The sequence below is a fragment of the Poromitra crassiceps genome (genome assembly GCF_964638095.1).
Source record: "Poromitra crassiceps genome assembly, chromosome: 2".
In the NCBI taxonomy this organism is placed as follows: domain Eukaryota; kingdom Metazoa; phylum Chordata; class Actinopteri; order Beryciformes; family Melamphaidae; genus Poromitra; species Poromitra crassiceps.
The window spans coordinates 25,703,742-25,724,787 of record NC_139624.1 but is presented as its reverse complement, the minus strand read 5'-3'; the positions used below and the strand labels follow the sequence as shown (position 1 = coordinate 25,724,787).

The window sequence follows — 21,046 nt, the reverse complement described above, 5'->3', positions numbered from 1 at the left end:
GCTGCTCGAGTGCTATATTGCTTTTATAAAAGGGTTCCAAGTATAATAATATAATAATAATAACACTATAAGTCCGACTGGCATGGTATTCTGAGAGTCAGTTGAAACACTACTGTAAGGCGGGACCTCTAGCAAGAAGATAGACGTGCGGGTGATTTGATTGGATCGTTCTGGAGACTGAAGTCGACATTGGCCAATCCTGGCGCTTGCTGCGAACCTGAGAGCTTTTTGCAAAGTCCGACACCAGAGCTGTACCAAGTAACGTTACGTCTTATTTAGAGATGCGGGGTTAAGAGTGAGGGCGCGCGAGAGAGGGGTTAAGACATTAGCCCGCGTCTATTCTTGTACAAAACATCATTTTCTGCGAAGTATTAGTAAAGTTATAAGCGAAGATCGATTCACAAGGATCTGAAAGGTGTCTCCGCCATTTTGTTTTCAAAGCCTTTTAGTAAGAGAGTTGCGCCATCATGCGTCCATAATGACTCATTGTACAAAGACTTGAAGCAGTAGTGACCCTCCATACATGCATTCTCAGGGCTTGCCCGACACCAACTAACGTTACGGGGTTAAATGCGGGGTTAAATGCGGAGTTAACAGCCTTTCTTTTGCAAAGAAGACATTAGCCCGCATCTATTCTTGTACAAAACATCATTTTCTGCGAAGTATTAGTAAAGTTATAAGCGAAGATCGATTCACAAGGATCTGACAGCTGTCTCCGCCATTTTTTTTTCCTACGTTGTCATTTGAGGTAAGCCTTATTATTACTCTCTTAGTAAGAGAGTTGCCATGGCAACCAATAACCCATGGCCATGGGTTATTGAACTCGGTTACTGGAATTATACAATGGCTGTGAACCAATCAGATTGCTTGATTTGAGAGAGCCATTTTATAATAACACATAATAATGTGTTAACTAAATTCCTACAGGAGAGACTTGATGTTCTCTGAAATTAGTGGGGGGGGGGGGGGGTGCACATACAGTATATCGTTCTTGGCAATCGGCCAAAAGAGTTGGAAAATATCGACATATGGGATATACCGGATATGCGCTGCCTTGGCAATGCCCCCTACCGAGGCACACAGATGCACTGGGGACATCAGGCAGACAGATAGAAACTATCAAATCACTGCTAAGCTGCTTCACTGACTGCACCAAACACACTACAGGAGGCCCTGCTTAAAGTCAGCACACACACACACACACACACACACACACACACACACACACACACACACACACACACACTACAGGAGGCCCTGCTTAAAGTCAGCACACACACACACACACACACGCACACTACAGGAGGCCCTGCTTAAAGTCAGCACACACACACACACACACACACACACACACACACGCACACACACACACACACACACACACACACTACAGGAGGCCCTGCTTAAAGTCAGCACACACACACACACACACACACACACACGCACACTACAGGAGGCCCTGCTTAAAGTCAGCACACACACACACACACACACACACACTACAGGAGGCCCTGCTTAAAGTCAGCACACACACACACACACACACACACACACACACACACACACACACACACACACACAGACACTACAGGAGGCCCTGCTTAAATCAGCACACACACACATACACACGCACACTACAGGAGGCCCTGCTTAAACTCAGCACGCACACGCACGCGCGCACACACACACACACACAGACACACACACACACACACAGACTACAGGAGGCCCTGCTTAAAGTCAGCATGCACACGCACGCGCGCGCACACACTCACTCTCTCTCTCTCACACACACACACACCCACACACAGCTGATTAAAGATGTGGGCACGGCCATTAACGTCTTCATTGGGCTTGAAATGGCAGGGCACAGAGCGGGTGATCACAGGCTTGGCTTGGCGCTGTGTGTGTGTGTGTGTGTGTGTGTGTGTGTGTGTGTGTGTGTGTCTGTGTCAGTCTATCCAAAGAGGCCCGGACATGGGACTAAATAACAGTAATGTGATGACGGTGCCGGGGCAGCGTGCGGTAATAATGTGTAATTTGATCACTGCAGATGTGTGCGGGGGAGGCAGGGGGAGGCAGGGGGAGGTGGGGGGCGGGGGGAGGCAGGGGAAGGGGGGGGGGGGCAGGGGGAGGCGGGGGGGGGGGGGGCAGGGGGAGGCGGGGGGAGGCAGGGGCACGTTAGGAGAGGCAGAGCGGAGGAAATGATGCGGGTGATGTTGAAATGAAGCGCCCCCATGTTGCCATGAGCACAACAATTGCAGATGCTGGAGTATCTGATGTCAGAAAGCAGCAGCGGTCAGCACAATGCTCCACCAGTAGAGGGAAGGAGAAATCAGCAGCGGGTCAGCACACTGAGCGGGGCAGCACACAGAGCGGGGCAGCACACAGAGCGGGGCAGCACACAGAGCGGGTCAGCACACTGAGCGGGTCAGCACACTGAGCGGTGAGCGGGTCAGCACACTGAGCGGGTCAGCACACAGAGCGGGTCAGCACACAGAGCGGGTCAGCACACTGAGCGGGTCAGCACACTGAGCGGGTCAGCACACTGAGCGGGTCAGCACACTGAGCGGGGCGGGGCAGCACACTGAGCGGGTCAGCACACTGAGCGGGTCAGGATGTTGGGTTATGGGCATTATTCTCATTCTCATGATCATCATTGCTCGATTTAAAATTGGGTAGCAATTGTTAATTGCTACCCAATTTGATTTAGACCAATAAGAAATCAGCCATACTGATTTCTTATTGGTCTAAATCACAAGTGGGTAGGGTTGAGTACCGAATGGTGTTTTGTGCAGCCGATTCTATTTGATGGACACCTTAACTCGGGCCCTAAGGGAAATCTTAACCTAAGGTGCTTTGTGCAACTGGGCCCTGGGATTTTAGCAGCTAACTTAACCTTCAGCAAACATAAATATTCGGCCAACAGGCTACTCTAGGCGCAGTGATAAACTGGGACCCAATGTAAGGTTAGATACTGTGTAACGTTAGCTTTAGTTTATGGGCCGTAAGCTAACGTTGCTACCGGTGAATCAAAAGCTGAAAAGCAGTAAGACGGACAGTAATCCTGCCTTCCAGCCCAAGATACAGCCTAGCTGACGTTACCAGCTCAGCTAGATTTTTTCCTTCTCTCTCTTCACATTAGCCTCTGTCCAGCCTGCTGCTGAGGGTACAATTCTGGGGGGGGGGGCGAGATGAGTGCCACTTGGCCAATATAGCCTATAGGTAATCTTTTAGACTAGATAGTTTTAACTTTGATAGGCAATAATAAAATACATCCATGCTATTGTTGATATGTTGTGTTCTTCTGATGTCAATTACAGGGAGATGATAAGAACCTTAAAGTATCATGACATGCTGTCAGATACACTAATCCCAGCATGGTATGCAGTGGAGAAGGAACACATGAAGAAAGAGTTGCAGAACGTGAGGGAGGCTGTGACACTGTGACTGCTGATGGCTGGACCAGTGTGGCGCAGGAGCACTATGCTGTCATTTAAAACTGCTTTCAAAAGAATAAAACTAAAGATTTGTATGGTAATTTCAATGTGTAATGTAGTTCGTTCAGGAACCGGTATCGAAGTCAAAGTATCGAATCGGTATCGATATCGAATTTTTTTAGCGAGAGGAGAGGAGAGAGGAGCAGGCAGAATACATGGAAGCTCGCGCTGTGTCAACACACGGAGGATTTTCACTCTCTCATCAACAGCGCTGTGCTGGAGACAATTCTGCTCCTCTCTCTCTCTCCTCGCCCATTTTCTCTGTCCGACAGTAAACCCCCCGGAGAATAATATTCATGTATACGAGGGATCAGACAGCCGAGCAGCATTTGGGTAAACAAACCGCGCCACTGGGTGGCAATGAGTCTCCCAGCGGCAAAACAAGCAGTTTTAGCGAATGTGGAATGACGGTGCGCAATTGCCCGACTGGGTTACACTGGTAGTTGTTTGACGAGCTGTAAACAAGGCTATCTCGGTGAGTACTCAACCAATTTGAAAAAATGATGTCACGATAAGTCCCTTAGACACATACAGCGTGGGAAATAGGGTCCAGGTTGAAAAAAAAACGAAATTATCCTTTAACTGCTTATATTTTGAATAATAAAAGCGTAACTCAGTCATACTCCAGTCCAGCCGTATCACTGACGGAGGACATTTAGCAGGGACAGGGAGGGGGGTGGGCGGGGGTGTCTCCAGTCTGAAGGGTGCGTGGGTGGAGAGTCTTAGCTTCCAGTCTGTCACCTGGGATTAGCTCCACCATATGTCTACCTCTGCCCCGAGCGCACGGCCCCAAATTAACTTTTTGACTCACCGGCCAAGTGGTCAGTAGATGCAAAAAATCCTCTCACCAAGCATATTTTTGCCGGCCAAAATGATAAATCGCATTTTTGTGTCACATACATATATCCATAATAGTGTTGTCATGATACCAAGATTTTACCCTGCGATACTATGCCAGCCAAAATATCGACTGTCCAATATGAATATTCGACTATTCTATACTAAAAATAAGAATATCTTCAGTGATTATTTCGACCACATTAACAGTCAATGCAACAGAGTGATGGGGACATATTTTTGAGCATTTAAAAATCAATAAAAGCCTGTATATGATCATGCAAGATTTGAATTGCCGACATCGGGCTATTGGATAATGCATTTGTCTGAATAATGAGAGAGGCAGGACACAGATATTTCTTTTTTTAAATTAAGCTCTTATAGTAAAAAACAATAAAAAAAAATTAAATCACCTTTTAACATTAAAACAACATGTAGCCTACATGGATAACAACTTAAACAGTTCTTTAGCCTATTTCTTAGGGGTGGGGGAAAAAATCGATTCACCTAAGTATCGCGATTTTTTATGTCACGATTTTTTGGATCGATCTTTTATTCCAGAATCGATAATCGCAAAAAAAAAAAAAAAAAAAAAAAATTTTTTTTTTTTGGGTGCTTGCAGTCAGGCCACTCACTGAACAGCAGGCCAGGCGCCGCCTACTGGTTTACTAGTGGTTTTATTACTTTATTAGTTAGTCTGAAGTAATAATTACACTTCAGGGTTAAAGTGGGTGCATCTCATTGTAAAATTGGACTTCAAACGGCCCAAATCTGGCTTCAAACGGCCCAAATTTCACGCGCGTTGGCCCATATCGGCCTGGCCTGCTTGGTATCTAATGCCCGGCCTGAATTATGATCCCAGTCCGCCCCTGTTTTTAACTATATCTCCCAGCCCTACTCATGATATATAATATACAGTCTCTAGTGTATGATTCAACTTTTCCCATGTTCTAATCTAGCGTAAAAAAGCAAACAAACTGAAAAAAGAAAAGAAAAAAAGAAACAAAAATCGCAATAAATCGTAATATCGAATCGCAATAATCGTAGAATCGCAATACTTAAAGGCCGGCTTTACCGTGGGGAATATGAATATATATTAAATCTCACGCCCCTAAGGTTTTCGAATCCGTTGAAATTTTTGAAATTGGTTGTTTCCCGCCAGAGATATCACCAGAAATCCACTCTGTGTGGAGGGGGGGGGGGTGGTGGAGGGGAGGGGCGGGTGCGGGGACCCGAAATACTACATTTCCCACAATGCACTGGGCTCGCGTGGCCTTCGTTTTCATGCCCACCCCTCAGGCATTTGGCTGATATCAAACTCCAGAAGGTGGCGGTAATGCACATATATGTTTGCCAACCGCCATAAAACTCAAAGAAGAAGAAGAAGAAGAAGGCTTCGACAATAAAAGATACAAAGAAGAAGAAATAAATCGAAAATAAAATTGCCTCCAAATTGCACCAAATGTAAACGGTAGTATATATGTCGGGAGATGTCTTCATAAAAAAAATTTCATGCATTTTAAGGCATTTTCGTAGGAGTTACGCGCATCTGATGTTGTAACTATTTTCTGTAAAAATGTGTAAAAATGGGTACATTGCTCAGCGTTGATTTCGTTACTTCAACTCACCTACTACTAGATGTAAAATTTGACGAGCTTTCCAATGCCGCCAGTCCCGTGTCGATTAGTGCTTCCGTTCCCGAGATAATGGTCTCTTTGCAAGGAACTATGGGAAGCTAATATTAGCTACAGCAGGCTAGGCGGTTGAAAAGATGGCTGCCTTTTGCTTTTCGTCGAGAGCTCTGAAGGGGCGTGGAGGACCTCTAGAGGCGGGACCATGGCTCACAAGACTTGTAGTTCATAGGCGCTCGAGTTCCGCAAGCGGGGAGGGAAGCCGGGTGACGCGTAACGCGTCATCCGGCTTCCCTAAAAATGTGAGAGATGCCTGATAGGTCAGGCAGTGAAGCTCCAATTTCAAAATATTTCAACGGATTCTAAAACCTTAGGGGCGTGAGATTGATATATATTCATATTCCCCACGGTAAAGCCGTCCTTTAAGAATCGCAATATAAATCGATTTTAGATTCTTGGGGTCAACAACTAAAACGTAATTTAGCCACCTAAAACACCTAAAACAACGCCCACCTAAACAAATCGATATCCGTGTACATGCACGCTCTATTTTGACAGGAGGCGCAGCTCTCTGCCTGTTCACTCTCTGCAAAAGTTCCTCTTCTGTATTCTCTCTGGTTCATAATTGTATCCTCTTGTCTCCAAGGTGAATGGCATATCATCCTCGCTATCAAAATCACTCATATTTTCGTTCGTGTATTCTATTTGTTGTGTCTTCACTAACAAACCGAGAGAAATAAAATACCTCCAAATAACTGCGGAGTAATCCAGTGCTGCGGCTCTGTGCAGGCGGAGGAATACGGTAGTTGTACGGTTGGGAGAAAAAGCAGTGCCGAATGAAACTGCTGTTTTGCGGAAAAGTAAAGCGCTGAAAATTGTCAAAATAGAGCGTGCATGTACACGGATATCGATTTGTTTAGGTGGGCGTTGTTTTAGGTGTTTTAGGTGGCTAAATTACGTTTTAGTTGTTGACCCCCCGTACTTACAGAGAAAAGGCTGGTTTGGGTGCTGCTCTGAGTGCCGGGTCTCGTTCCACAATGCGCCCAGCCTGCAGACCACTGTACCTACTTCAGTTAGTGTATCGAACTAGCTGATAGGACCCCACTTCAAACAAACCAAACTATCCCTTTAAGCCTTTATTAAACATCTGATCTGGTCCAGTCAGTGCCGTCGTCGTCCACCTATGATGAGGCCCTTTGATGACATATTTACTGTAGAATTTATCATTACGGTAAAAACTTCATCTGAATTGAGTCTAATGAGACCCGTTTTTGTTTTGTTTTGTTTGTTCGCTGCCGTGGTCGCGCGCAGTACAGGTCAGTACAGGTCAGTACAGGTCAGTACAGGTCAGTACAGGTCAGTACAGGTCAGGTCAGGACAGTACAGGTCAGGACAGTACAGTACAGGTCAGGACAGTACAGTACAGGTCAGGACGCAACGATCACACGGACCCTAGCCAGCTAGTTTGTAGTTGTTGATTGTTCGCACTTTAAACACGAAAGCCAGATTATTGGCAATTCTGGCAGCAGCGGAGGGTGAAGATCCCCCTGTCAGGAGAAGAGGTAGGAGGAGTGACATGGAGGGTGAAGATCCCCCTGTCAGGAGAAGAGGTTGGAGGAGTGACATTGACGAGCAGCAGCGCGCTTTTCCTCCAACATTTTTCAGCTTGAGACGCCCAGAGCGCTCCGCCCCCAAAAACACTAGCCCCCAAGAGCGCTTAAACACCAGGGGCCGGTTGCACCAAGTGGTCTTAACTATGCCTGGTCGTAACTCCTACGTCGGTCTCAGTTAAGACCAGTCTTTAGAGTGGATTTACACCTGTTGCACCAACAGTGCTTATAGTCTAGCAGCAAGTCCTCAAAAAAGGCTTTAGTTTTCGAGATACCCCTACCCGAGGTAGAACAAATGCCAACAATGTTTTTTCTTATCTTTAGGGTCTCCCATTAATGAAATTGATTCTTGGCAAATTTTATTTTTGGGGAAAAAATGTTTTTTTGGCTGTTCTTTAGAACTACCCCAATCCCTGAAAAAGAGCCAAATTAGGCCAGTCCGAATAGGGTAAAGGTGACAAAAAAGCTCATACCTTGAGAATGCTCACTCTTTTCCTCACCAGATTTGCTGAGGTATGAACCAGGTGGCTGCCCTACATCACCAAATAGTCAGAAAATGATTTACCTAAAAAGATCATGAATTATAGTCCTGTAAATATAGCTTTAGTTTAGGCGGAAATTGTACTTTGTGGTGATAGGAACATAGGACTCCATCACTTTTCTCTCATTTATCAGAAAAACAGAAATCCCTGGAAAATATACCATTACTGAATTGTCTAGGGTGCTATTGAACCCTGACCAGTAGTTGTATGGAGATATCTGGTACAGTTCTATTGCAAATGAGATTTCTTTAGACATAGACCTACTACCTCTTCTCTGAAACTGTCAAATTAGGTCATTCTGAATGGGGGATAAGTGAAGTGGCATAATAGCCTATAAGTTAAGAATGCTCAGTCTGATGGTCATCATATTTGGAGAGGGAAATACCAGGTGGCTGAACTACATCACCAAATAGTCAGAATGTGGGTAAACCAATAAAATAAAGTTGATCTAAATTACAAACCTATAGCTCAGGAGGTAGAGCAGGTCGTCCACTAATCGCTTTGGATAAAAGAGGTCGGTGGTTCGATTTCCACCTCCTCCAGTCGGCATGTCGAAGTGTCCTTGGGCAAGATACTGAACCCCAATTGCTCCGGATGGTGTGCCAGCACCCTGCGTGGCAGCCTGCCGCCATCGGTGTATGAATGGGTGAATGTACCTACTGATTGTAAAGCACTATATAAATGCAGGCCATTTACCATTTACCATAAAACATAGAAATACAAGGTGTAAATATTGGAAGTTTTATTGAAACTGGAACATTAATCCAAGTATAATAGTAATCATAATACACAATCACAAAAACAGACTAGAAAAACGGATTAGAAAACAAAATAACCAAGGCAAAAATAAAACAGAACAGAGAAATAAAAAGTGACTGCTTTTTTGTCCAGGTAGTATATGGACACTTTTTTCACAGCCAAAGTATCAGGCCTTTGTTGCGTATTATGACCCAACCAGATTATTGTGCCAGTGTTTGGGAGTCTGGGGCACATTCACAACCTTATCCTCCATGGACTGCAGTTGTAAGGATTGCAAAAGAGTGATGCAAACAAAACTGTCTAAATATTGTTCAGTCTGGAGGCAGCCTGTGTATCTGGAGACGATCATGTTTAATATACTGTATCCTTAGTATCATTGTCCATTTGTCAGATTAAGCTATCACAATGTTACATTCTTCCCTCTTCTGTGTATCATATTGTAACCTTTTTCCAAAGTATTTGGATCTTGCATTGTTGCTGCGCGTATATAAGATGTTGGAAGGGCAACAGAGAGGCACTGGCCCTTTCCACTCTCTCCACAGTTTGCATCTTTGCAATACAAGTAAGTAATGTCTCTCACTTCTGTAGGTGCTGGGGGGTTTCCTAAATAGAGCTGGTCAAATGGCTCCATCTCTGACAATCCATCCCTTGATGATAGGACTCCATAACAGGGGTTTGGGCATGTGACTGTGAAACCATATCAGTGTCTGATACATTGCTCTTGCTGTCTACCAGCATGTCATGCACTCACTGACTGTGACACAACAAGTAGTTTGTACAGAATAGGAAAGACAACAGCATTCACCAAACTCAAGACCCATCTCAGTGAGCTCAAAGATCTGGCCCATTTTGGACTCTTCCAGCTTGGAAGTCTTTGCCAGTCGCAAGAGAATTTGCGCTTCTGCTTTACGGAAAAAATAAAAAGGAAAATGGACTGATGTGCACAAACTTGGATGAACTGAGGTTCATAATTGCATCAACAACATATGCAGCCTCTGCAAACCTGCCACCAACAGAGGATGAATTTGCACAACATGTGCAAAGAGCAATGTACTGTATCAGACAGCGATATGGTGTCACAGTCACATGCCCAAACCCCTTTTATGGAGTCCTATCGGCAAGGGATGGATTGTCAGAGATGGAGCCATTAAACCAGTCCTATTTAAGAAACCCCCAGCACCTACAGAAGTGAGAGACATTACTTACTTGTATTGCAAAGATCCAAACTGTGGAGAGAGTGGAAAGTGCCAGTGCCTCTCTGTTGGCCTCCCCTGTACGGAGTTCTGTACCTGGTGTGTAGAATGTCAAAATGTGTCCCCAAACGTCTCTGAGGAACCTGACATTTGACATTCTTGTATCTATATACTTGACCTCTCACTGAAACATATCTTATGTACGCGCAGCAACAATGAAAGATCCAAATACTTGGGAAAAAGGTTACAATATGATACACAGAAGAGGAAAACATTTAACATTGTGATAGCTTAATTTGACAAATGGACAATGATACTAAGGATATATTAAACATGATTGTCTCCAGATAGACCGGCTTCCTACAGACTGAACAATATTTACACAGTTTTGTTTGCATCAGTCTTTTGCAAGCCTAACAATTGCAGTCCATGGAGTATAAACTTGTGAATGTGCCCCAGACTCCCAAACACTGGCACAATAATCTGGTAGGGTCATAATACGTTCAACAAAGGGCTGATACTGTATTTCATATTTGGATATTTGGACTTTGGCTGTGAAACAAGTGTCCATATACCAGGTCAAACGAGCAGTCACTTTTTATTCCTCTGTTCTGTTTTATTTTTGCCTTGGTTATTTTGTTTTCTAGTCTGTTCTCCTGTTTTTGTTTATGAAATGAAATGAAGCACTGAGATTTGGGGCTACCATAAAACAAATGTATTATTATTACTATTATACTTGTATTATTTCATCATGTCAAGACAGGAGATACTACTGATTATTATAGTTTGGATTAATGTTCCAATTTCCAGCAAACTTCCAATATTTACACTTTGTATTTATATGTTTTAGAGGCTTGTAATTTTGATAAACTTTATTTATTGGGTTACCCACATTCTGACTATTTGTTGATGTAGTTCAGCCACCTGGTATTTCCCTCTCCAAATATGATGACCATCAGAGTGGGCATTCTTAACTTATGGGCCACAGTACCCATCTGACCTGAACCACTACTGTCCCAACTCCAACCTCCCCTTCATCTCCAAAACTCTTGAGAGGGTGGTTGCCGCCCAACTCCAGTCCCACCTCGACTCAAACAACCTCCACAAACCATTTCAATATGGTTTCTGCCCTAATCACAGCACTGAAACAGCCCTGGTAAAAATAACTAACAACCTCCTCCGTGCAGCTGACTCTGGACTCCTCACCATCCTCATCCTCCTTGACCTCTCCACTGCTTTCGATACCATCTCCCACCCACTACTTCTGGAGCACCTGGCGAACATTGGAATCACTGGTGTTGCAATTCCCTGGTTTGCATCCTACCTCACCGACAGACAACAGTTTGTCCAACTAGGGAACCACACGTCCGGGTGTTCTGCCGTTTGACCCAGGGGTCAGTATTGGGTCGACTCCTATTCATCACCTACCTCCTCCCCCTGGGTAAAATCCTCTGACACCATGGTGTCCGGTTTCACTGCTACTCCGATGATACCCAGGTCTATATCCCACCAAACCCACCACCGCTCTTCCTCCCACCTCCCTCACTGCTTGCCTCCAGGACATCAGGAGCTGGATGAGCAGAAAGTTCCTGAAGTTAAATGCCAGTAAAACCGAGGCCTTGCTCATCGGCTCCAAAAACACCCTCTCAAAAGCTCATAACACCACCACCCCAAACATCATCATTGACAGCTTCCCTGTTCCCTTCTCCACCCAAGTCAACAGCCTCAGCGTCATTCTGGACAGCACCCTTTCCTTTGCACCCCACATAAAAAACATCACCCGGTCTGCTTTCTTCCACATCCGCAACATCTCCAGACTCCGCCCATCCCTGTCCCAATACAGCACCAAAGTCCTCATCCACACATTTCTTACATCCCAGATTGGTTACTGCAACTCTCTTCTCTCTGGCCTACCCACCAAATTGCTCAACAGACTCCAAATGCCTGGATCATCACCCGCACTAAATCATCTGACCACCCTGTTCTCATTCAACTCCACTGGCTTCCCATTCACTACCGGATTGACTTTAAAAACCTTCTGCTCACTTACAAAGCCCTACACAACCTAGCACCCACCCATCTCTCTGACCTCCAGGAATACACCCCTTCCCGCTCCCTACGCTCTTCCTCAGCTGGCCTCCTGACCGTCCCCACCTCTCGCCTCAGTACCATGGGTGCTAGGGCCTTCAGCTGCTCTGCACCCAGACTCTGGAACTCCTTGCCCCCACACATCCAACAGTCTGACTTCATCACCACATTCAAATCCCACCTCAAAACCCACCTGTACAAATTGGCCTACTCACTTTAATCATATACAGCACTTAATCTGTTATTCGCCTGCCGTGTTTATCTCCTGTCTTTTCTTATATGTACGCTCATCGTATTTTAATGATGCTGGTGTTTGCCATGCCTGTTGTTTTTATGTATGATCTTTTAGAATGGTATGTCTCTTATGCACTGTACAATGACCTTGGGTGTTTTGAAAGGTGTCACCAAATAAAATTATTATTATTAGAAGTATACCACTTATCCCCCCATTCGGAATTTTGACTGTTTCAGAGAAAAGGCAGGGCTATGTCTAAAGAAATCTCATTTGCAATAGAACGGTACCAGGTATCTCCATACAACTACTGGTCAGTGTTCAATAGCACCCTAGACAATTCAGTAATGGTATATTTTTCAGGGATTTCTGTTTTTCTGATAAATGAGAGAAACGTGATGGAGTCCTGTTCCTATCACCACAAAGTACAATTTCCGCCTAAACTAAAGCTATATTTACAGGACTATAATTCATGATCTTTTTAGGTAAATAATTTTCTGACTATTTGGTGATGTAGGGCAGCCACCTGGTTCATACCTCAGCAAATCTGATGAGGAAAAGAGTGAGCATTCTCAAGGTATGAGCTTTTTTGTCACCTTTACCCTATTCGGACTGGCCTAATTTGGCTCTTTTTCAGGGATTGGGGTAGTTCTAAAGAACAGCCAAAAAAACATTTTTTCCCCAAAAATAAAATTTGCCAAGAATCAATTTCATTAATGGGAGACCCTAAAGATAAGAAAAAACATTGTTGGCATTTGTTCTACCTCGGGTAGGGGTATCTCAAAATCTGAGGGCCCTTTCTGCTAGACTATTACGTCTGGTCTTAACTACGCCGGTCGTAGCAATGCGCGTCCATGTGAATTGCCGGGGAATGCTCCCTGATTGGCCCAAAAATGTGCCTCGCGCCGTCACTGTGCCACTACGCTCACAGTCCACTACTGTATGTGCGTCACTACACCCTCCCTCCTCCCACCCTCCCTACTCCTGTGGATGCTCCGGGGAAAAATGGCGGCGATTGAATGTCAGGCAGTCTGAATGAAATTGAATGTAACGTTCCCAATTCTATGTATTAAATTCTAAAAAAACGACCCTCAACATTTGGGAAGGCTAAGCCACACAACTAGTTCGTTATAATCGAACGTCATGCTTCGAAGGCGACTTTACGATGATGAGGACGGTGAGGACTCAATCACAGGTCTCCGCTGATAGACTACCATGGAGATCTCAGGCACAGGCACAGCCGGGCTGCTCCACCCCCACGGAGCTTGCTCGAGTATAATGAGCCCAATTACGCCTCCTCCTGACCAGGCGTAATATTTACGACCGGTCTTAGTGAGAAAAAGGCTTACGCCCCGTTGGTGCAACCGGCGTAGCGGTTAGGTTGTAAAGTTACGACCAACTTAGTTTTAAGACCAGTCGTGAGACCACTTGGTGCAACTGGCCCCAGGTGCGGTCTTGGGAAGAGCAGCGCTCCTAGCACATCCTTATCATAGAGACTGAATTGCAGAAAGGCGCTGGCTTCTCAAATACACATTCCCAGTGGACACGGCCACTCAGACAGCTTCTGCGACATGTCTCTCAAAGTGAAAAGTCAAAGTTGTGAGATGACGTAAGGGTCCCACCACGCTAGGCCACGCATAACCCACCCCCGTCTCAAAACGCCCCAAACCAAAATGGAATTATTTCTCTAGGCCTATTCTCGCCGGACGCTTGGCTGTGTCTATGCAGGAGGCAGGTAGGTGGGGCAGAGAGGCAGCTTGCTCTGCACCACAGAGCCACAGGTAGGCAGACACAGAGCACAATAATATACAGTAAGACAATACAAGAATATAAAGTGTGCGACGAAATAATGTGCTGTGTGACCCAGTGGAAAAGTTAGTCGCACCTGATCTACCAGTGGAAAAGTTAGTCGCACCTGATCTACCAGTGGAAAGGTTAGTCACGAAACCTTAGATCTGAGTTTAATGTACATACAAAGCACTGTGGATGGAGGATGGACAGATCCAGAGAGAGACTGAGCAGGCTGCTGTCTACATGCGGCAAACGTTACACCCAGTACAGGGACAGGCTGGAGGATGGAGAGATCCAGAGAGACACATTGCAAATCAATGTTTGCAAATAGTCACTTTTTTCAACAATCCGATCCAGCGGTTCTTTCCAGCGAAAACCCTGTGACGTTAACGAGATGGGTACATGCCCCATTATAAAGCACCCCATTCACCAGAATAACATGTCGGCATTTCACACTAATGACAACCACGATATATCAACGTACATTTGAATGTATACTCTCCTATAACCTACTCTAATGTTGCTTTTTCAGTGTTTCCCATACATAAAGGAATTTGTGGCGGGCCGCCACAAAAGGATTTTGACCGCCACAAAAAGAAAAAAACATATATATATATATATATTTTTTTTTACAGTGCACCTGAACGCAACATGCAAGATACCCACTGAATAAGTGTCCAATAAATGTTCATGTCATTCTGGCCAATACTTCTGTTATAGCATTTCAGTCTGGAATATGGAATATCTTTCAATAATCTATGATTTAGCTGCTAAATTGTCAAATACCGCCATCTGCTCGCTACCAGGCACTTATGCATGTACTTAACCTAACTAACTTAACCTAACTAACTATCCGGTGTGCACAACATTGTCAGCCTAAACTCCGGCTGACACCCCAAAAACCTACAAACCGCTACAGAAAAATGTATATTGTTTGTTTATTAACTGGCCCCTCGCCTTCTATCATTTCACGAAAGTGGCAAAGCAAGTTGAGTATCCCTGACCTATAGGGAGAAATTTAGTTTGTCATTGTAAACCCACAGCACAGTAATGATGACATGTTCTTCATAGATCTAGCCTTTTCATTTTGCTCTTAAGCTTTCTCAAAGTACACCAAATTCATGCATTTTACTTTAAAATGTTTTTTAAAAATCTCGCAGGGGGGCATGCCCCCGCACCCCCCTAGGGGGTCTGCGGTCCCCCACCACAAATACTCAAAATCCTGTGGGAAACACTGTTTTTGGGGGGGCTGCATTCTGTTGCTTTATGGAAAAACTAATCGCACCATTTTTCAACATTCACTGAATCGAACAAGCTTTTACATCTTTATTATATACAACACATAGGCTAAGAGGCTATAAGCACCATACATTCCGTTCACTCTTGGCCGTATGCCAAACTCAATTAAACAATGTAATGTTGCATTGTAATCTGAAAGGTTTTTTCTCCGCAGTTGGGTTTTGGTTTGGCCATGGTTAGGTGTAGCGGCACCTGGCGGAGGTCTGCACTCTACTGAGTGCACTTTTCTAGTTATATAATCATTTAGGTAACTTACTACAATAATTAGGTCTACTTTAGATTTTGATTATTAGGTCTACTTTGATCAATTTCAGACACATTATGGAAAAATCTGTAATATTCCATCAGGTACAGTTGATTTCATTTTTATTACCGAATCCCATGATTCCGTCCATTTTTTCTGCATTGGGGAAATCATGGTTCTATAACTGGGTTTCACACAGCGTTTCCTCTATGCATTTAGTAGCGGTGGGCCACCACCGCTACTAAATGCTGGCCACAGCTGCTTCAAAATAAGATCAGATATTTTTTGGGGGACGTGGCCAAGAAAAGCAGCATGAAGTTACAGAAACAAACATTACATGACATTATATAACATCACTTTATAGAGAAATAAATGGTGCAAAGCACAAACTGTTATAGAAAAGTAAATTCGTGCAATTCTCTGGGCCGGCGGAGTCGTACGACGAGCTGGGTTAACCAAAGTCCCCCCCCCCCCCCCCCCCCCCCCCCAGTGTTGAGAATGGAGTAGGAGCAGCAGGGTGGCAGGGCGAGGGAGGAGGCTCTCAACTCACCCCAAACGACTGGGACAACAAGCATCCACCTCCTATGAGGACCAAAGTCTCACAGTAGTGATAGTATGATAGGAGTTTGTCTTCCCAGAGATGTTAGATGGGCTCACCCTGCCTATTTCTATCCTAAAGGGAGCGAGGATGATCCCAGGAATTCCTGTTGTAGTTTGTTGTTGTAATTCTGAACTGGCAGTCTGTCAACTATTACCACTACCTTTACTACTCAAATGCCTTGTGTTTTCTAACTGCAAAGCCCCTGAATGCATTAAGCCGCATTATCCTGAAGCGGGACAGGAGGGATTGAAAGCCACACTAGTGTCAAGCCAGCTACAAAAAGTAGGACTTCCTGTCAGAATTGTCTCAATAAAAGCCTCATTGCCTTTGAGAGGAATTGTGCCACTTGGATTAGGGCTGTGAATCTTCACTGGCCTCACGATTCGATTCGATTACGATTCAGAGGGCTACGATTCGATTCGATTACGATTATCGATGCATCACTTTTTTCCTCAATACATGATTTATTTTTTCTCACTTTCTTTTTTCTCACTGTGTGGCTACTTTTAAAATAAAAGTGCATTTGGAATTGCATTGTATTATGATCCATAATTAAAATAAACAACTGCATGTACTTCCATTATATTTTATTTGATTATAAAAAATAAAAATAAATCGATTTTTGACATTTGTGAATCGATGCAGAATCGTGCACGTCCGCATCGCGATGCATCTTATAATCAATTATTTTTGACACCGCTAACTTGGATACACTTATACACCTGTTTTAGATTGTAGACATTTTTCTAAAGTTGCCAAAATGGTATTTTAAATGTTTTAATGCATGAAATAGCATTTGTAAGCCTTAATTGCACAATAGACTTTTTAATTATTATTTTTTCCTGATTTTTGCCCATTTTCTCCCCAATTGTACTTGGCCAATTTCCCCCTGCTGCTGCTCCACCCTCTGCCGATCTGGGGAAAGTTGTAAACTAGCACTATGCTTCCTCCGACACATGCGCAGTTGCCGGCCGCTTCTATTCACCAGACAGCGGGGAGCTTCACCGGGAGGACGTATCAGGTGGGAGGGTCACGCTATTCCCACCCAGAAGACACTTTCATCAGGAAATACCATGTGCTGACACAATAATAGGATCATTTAAGTCAGTGGTTCTCAAATGGGGGTCCGGGGACCCCCAGGGGTCCTTGAGGGGGTTCCAGGGGGTTCCCAACCAAACGGGGGGTAATTTATTTTCACTATAATTCCATTCATAAGTAGGCTAATACAATGACTATTTTGGTCATGGGTTTTATACACTTTATGTAATAAAACATCTAAAAGCATCAATCTTATTATCATATGGGGGACCGTGGGACAAAATCCTATCAAATGGGGGTCCGTGGTCTAATCTTTGTCAGTGTAGGGGTCCATCATGTGAAAAGATTTAAGAACCACAGTTTTAAGTAATCACTTAACTAATCCTATTGTTTTACTGTTTAATTGTAATGATGCATCTGAGTGTTTTGATGCGATATCTTAGTTGTTCTGTACACCCATGAGTTACTTATTGTTTTGTTTTCCCTAAAGTGACATGTTTAACGCTTTTATTTTCAAGGCAATTTCACTTAACTTCCGTTTTTGCTCTGGCTAATCTTGCCCACCTTGACGCAGCTTTGACACACTGCTACAAAGGTAACTCGATATTCTGCCATGCAGCTACCCGACGAGGTAGAATAACAACCAGCAGTCACCCTTATTAAGAATAAGCACTCGAAAGCACGCATCCACTATTCCTCGTTATTATCCACATAGATTCAAAAGCACATCATCGCAATTCATATTTCATATTACATACATACATTTAGACGAGAAATGTTAGAAGCGCCAAGCGCGTCAAAGTGAATGACAGCCGTCAGAGCCAATCAGGAGCCTCAGAGCTCGGCGCTAGAGCCAATGGGAGGCTGTAATTGGTGCTCTGTCAACATTGATTCCGCTGCGGGAGGCAGCCTGGGGGTCCGGCCGCGTCAAGCTAGCAAAAGGTAGACAAAATAAGACGGGAACCTAACTTATTTGGCCTTCAGAATAAAATGTCTTGCAGGTGGATTCAATAGCGTATAGCCTACCTGCTTCCAAGCTGTCTGGTGTAGGTTGTGAAGTTTTACCAATCCTATAAATTATATTTTGCATGGGCCTGTATTGAAGGGCTCGTTTATGGAAAAACCTTCCCAAGGGACCCTGTTTAACACCACCAATATTATCATCTAAATATATCAATTCATTATCCTATATATATATATATACGTTTTTGTAGATTGTTTTTATTGAATGGTTTGCCTTAATATGTCTGTTTATAACTTTATGTAGTATTATTATTAGCCTAATGCTACTTATTCCTTATGCTGTTTTATATGGTGTTTGTGTTTCTATTTTAACAACAACAACAACAACAACATACCTACAGTACAGTACTGGCCTACTAATACTAATACTAGCCTAAATGCCGAATAGACATTTTGAGAAAATACATAAGACCTTTTATTTCATACAGTCCTCCTTCAACGTAATTTGTCAGTTGTTTTTCTTATTTTCTAAGTCGAAACCGGAAGTGTGGTGGTTCCACCCTGGCTAGCTTGACGCTGGTGGGTTTGGCTAGGTACGCTTACGCTAGGCCTCGGTGAATACAAATAAGCACAAAGTTTACAATAATAAAACCCCATTGCCTGCTTTCGTAAACGCCAAACCAAACGAATCATTTGACACAGACGCTTAGCAAAGTCCAAACCCCGTGGGCACCGTGTTCAGTTTCACTTTGAAAAGCCCCCCGTTACCGCCTGTAGTCATTCAGCCCGCAGTAACGTTACCGTGTCCACTGACAGATCATAACAGCAGCTCCGACAACTTCACTCTGCTCCGGTTAAAAAGACCAAAGTGCGTCTGGGCTGACCGAGGCTCACCCAGAGCCAGGCTCACCTTGCTCTCAGCTCCGCCGTGCTCACATCCCGGCTGCTGCGGCTCTGTCCCCGGCCGAGCTGCAGGAGAAAATGTCCATGGTCCCGTAGTGTACCAGGAAGTACACACACACACACACACACACACACACACACACACACACACACACACACACACACACACACACACACACACACACACACACACACACACACACACACACACACACACACACACACACACACACACACACACACACACACACACACACACACACACACACACACACACACACACACACACACACACACACACACACACACACACACACACACACACACACACACACACACACACACACACACACACACACACACACACACACACACACACACCTACTCGCACACGCGCGCGCGCACGCGCACGCACACGCACACACACAAAGCACTCTTCTCAAAACTCTGTCTGTCTGCCTGCCTGCAGCGTGCAGCCCGCAGCCTGATCCCAGCCAGGTAGCAATGCGCCGCCCGCCGGGCTGCAGCTCTCACACACCGGTTGCGTTGTTGCGACATAATGGTAGGCTACTTGTGTTGGCTATTGATCGGGGGAATAATGCTCAAATACACAAGTAGCCTACCCTTCTTTTTACCGGTTTATTATCAGTGATGTAGTGCTGAACAATAAATAAATATGGGCAAACTACTAAAAATAATAATAAAAGTGGACAAACTACTACTTTGGAGCAACAAAAAAACAACAATAAACATCAAAAATATTTTTAATTTTCAGGAACAAACAAGACGAGCAAGTTTACACTTTATTCATTGAACACAGTCAGGAGCCTCAGTAGCAGGTGGAAGAACCATTAGCCTTTTTCAGTTCCCACCCAATTCACCCATTTTGTGTCTAAAAGGCAAGAAGTAACACAGGTACATACCAAGCAGAACATTAATGAGGGTTTCCAACTTACAATTCATTTGGTGATCCAGTGCCGGGACCCTCGTTACTGTTTTGCTTGTTTTGGCAACAGTCCCCAGTGTCAGAGATTGTTGCACAGCTGTAGGGAAGTTTGGACTCTGAGCAGCCGAAGATACCGAGTTCTGCCTCCGGCTGTAGGGATATTCTGTAGGCCTTAGAGTAGCCTACCAGTCAAATATTTTGGCCCAGAATCCCATTAATGAAGGGCAGAACCAGAAGGCATGAGATAGTGTGTGCCCTCTGACACATGTCACACAGTGGCGAGACAGAAGAGAAGATCTTGTGTAGTTTATGCTTGGAGGAGTGAAGACGGTGAGTGACCTTCATTGGATCAGCTGGTGTCTGCTATTAACTAAGCAGAGTTGTACCAGACAGATAATAACATCTAGGGACATGCATTGCAAACTAGCCTAGGCTACAAATGTTGTGGTACATATCATTAGATGTTGACAAATGTTATATGTTTTGTATCTGTCCCTATAAATAAATGAAATCTCATCGGGGGTGGAGGGAGGGAGGCAGGATTAAAAACAAACAGGATTAAGTAAAGAAGGAAGGGGGCACAATTATAGTTTACTACACTATTGTACAGGACTGGCAGGTCCGGATACTGTGTCACGAAGTCACCTTCTGGCTTCTGCTCTACCACGATCTTCCTCCGTTGTGAATGGGTTAGCACCAAAGAGTGAGACTCTGGTCAGAGCCGATCCTCTCCCCTGATCCCTCTCATACTGGTCTGAAGAGTGAGACTCATGCACAGAGCAGATCCTCTCCCCTGGTCCCTCTCATACTGGTCTGAAGAGTGAGACTCATGGACAGAGCAGATCCTCTCCCCTGGTCCCTCTCATACT

At 44.5% G+C, this 21,046-nt stretch overlaps 1 protein-coding gene across 1 annotated transcript in view; it reads right to left on the bottom strand.

The window, feature by feature from the left end:
• The window catches only part of usp6nl (USP6 N-terminal like), a 151,422-nt gene extending 132,083 nt beyond the window's left edge, over positions 1–19,339 (bottom strand). The window contains exon 1 of the mRNA XM_083660362.1: positions 19,239–19,339. The gene's annotated coding sequence lies outside the window, so the exon portion shown is untranslated. The remainder of the gene's footprint in view (positions 1–19,238) is intronic.
• Positions 19,340–21,046: the final 1,707 nt, after the last annotated feature.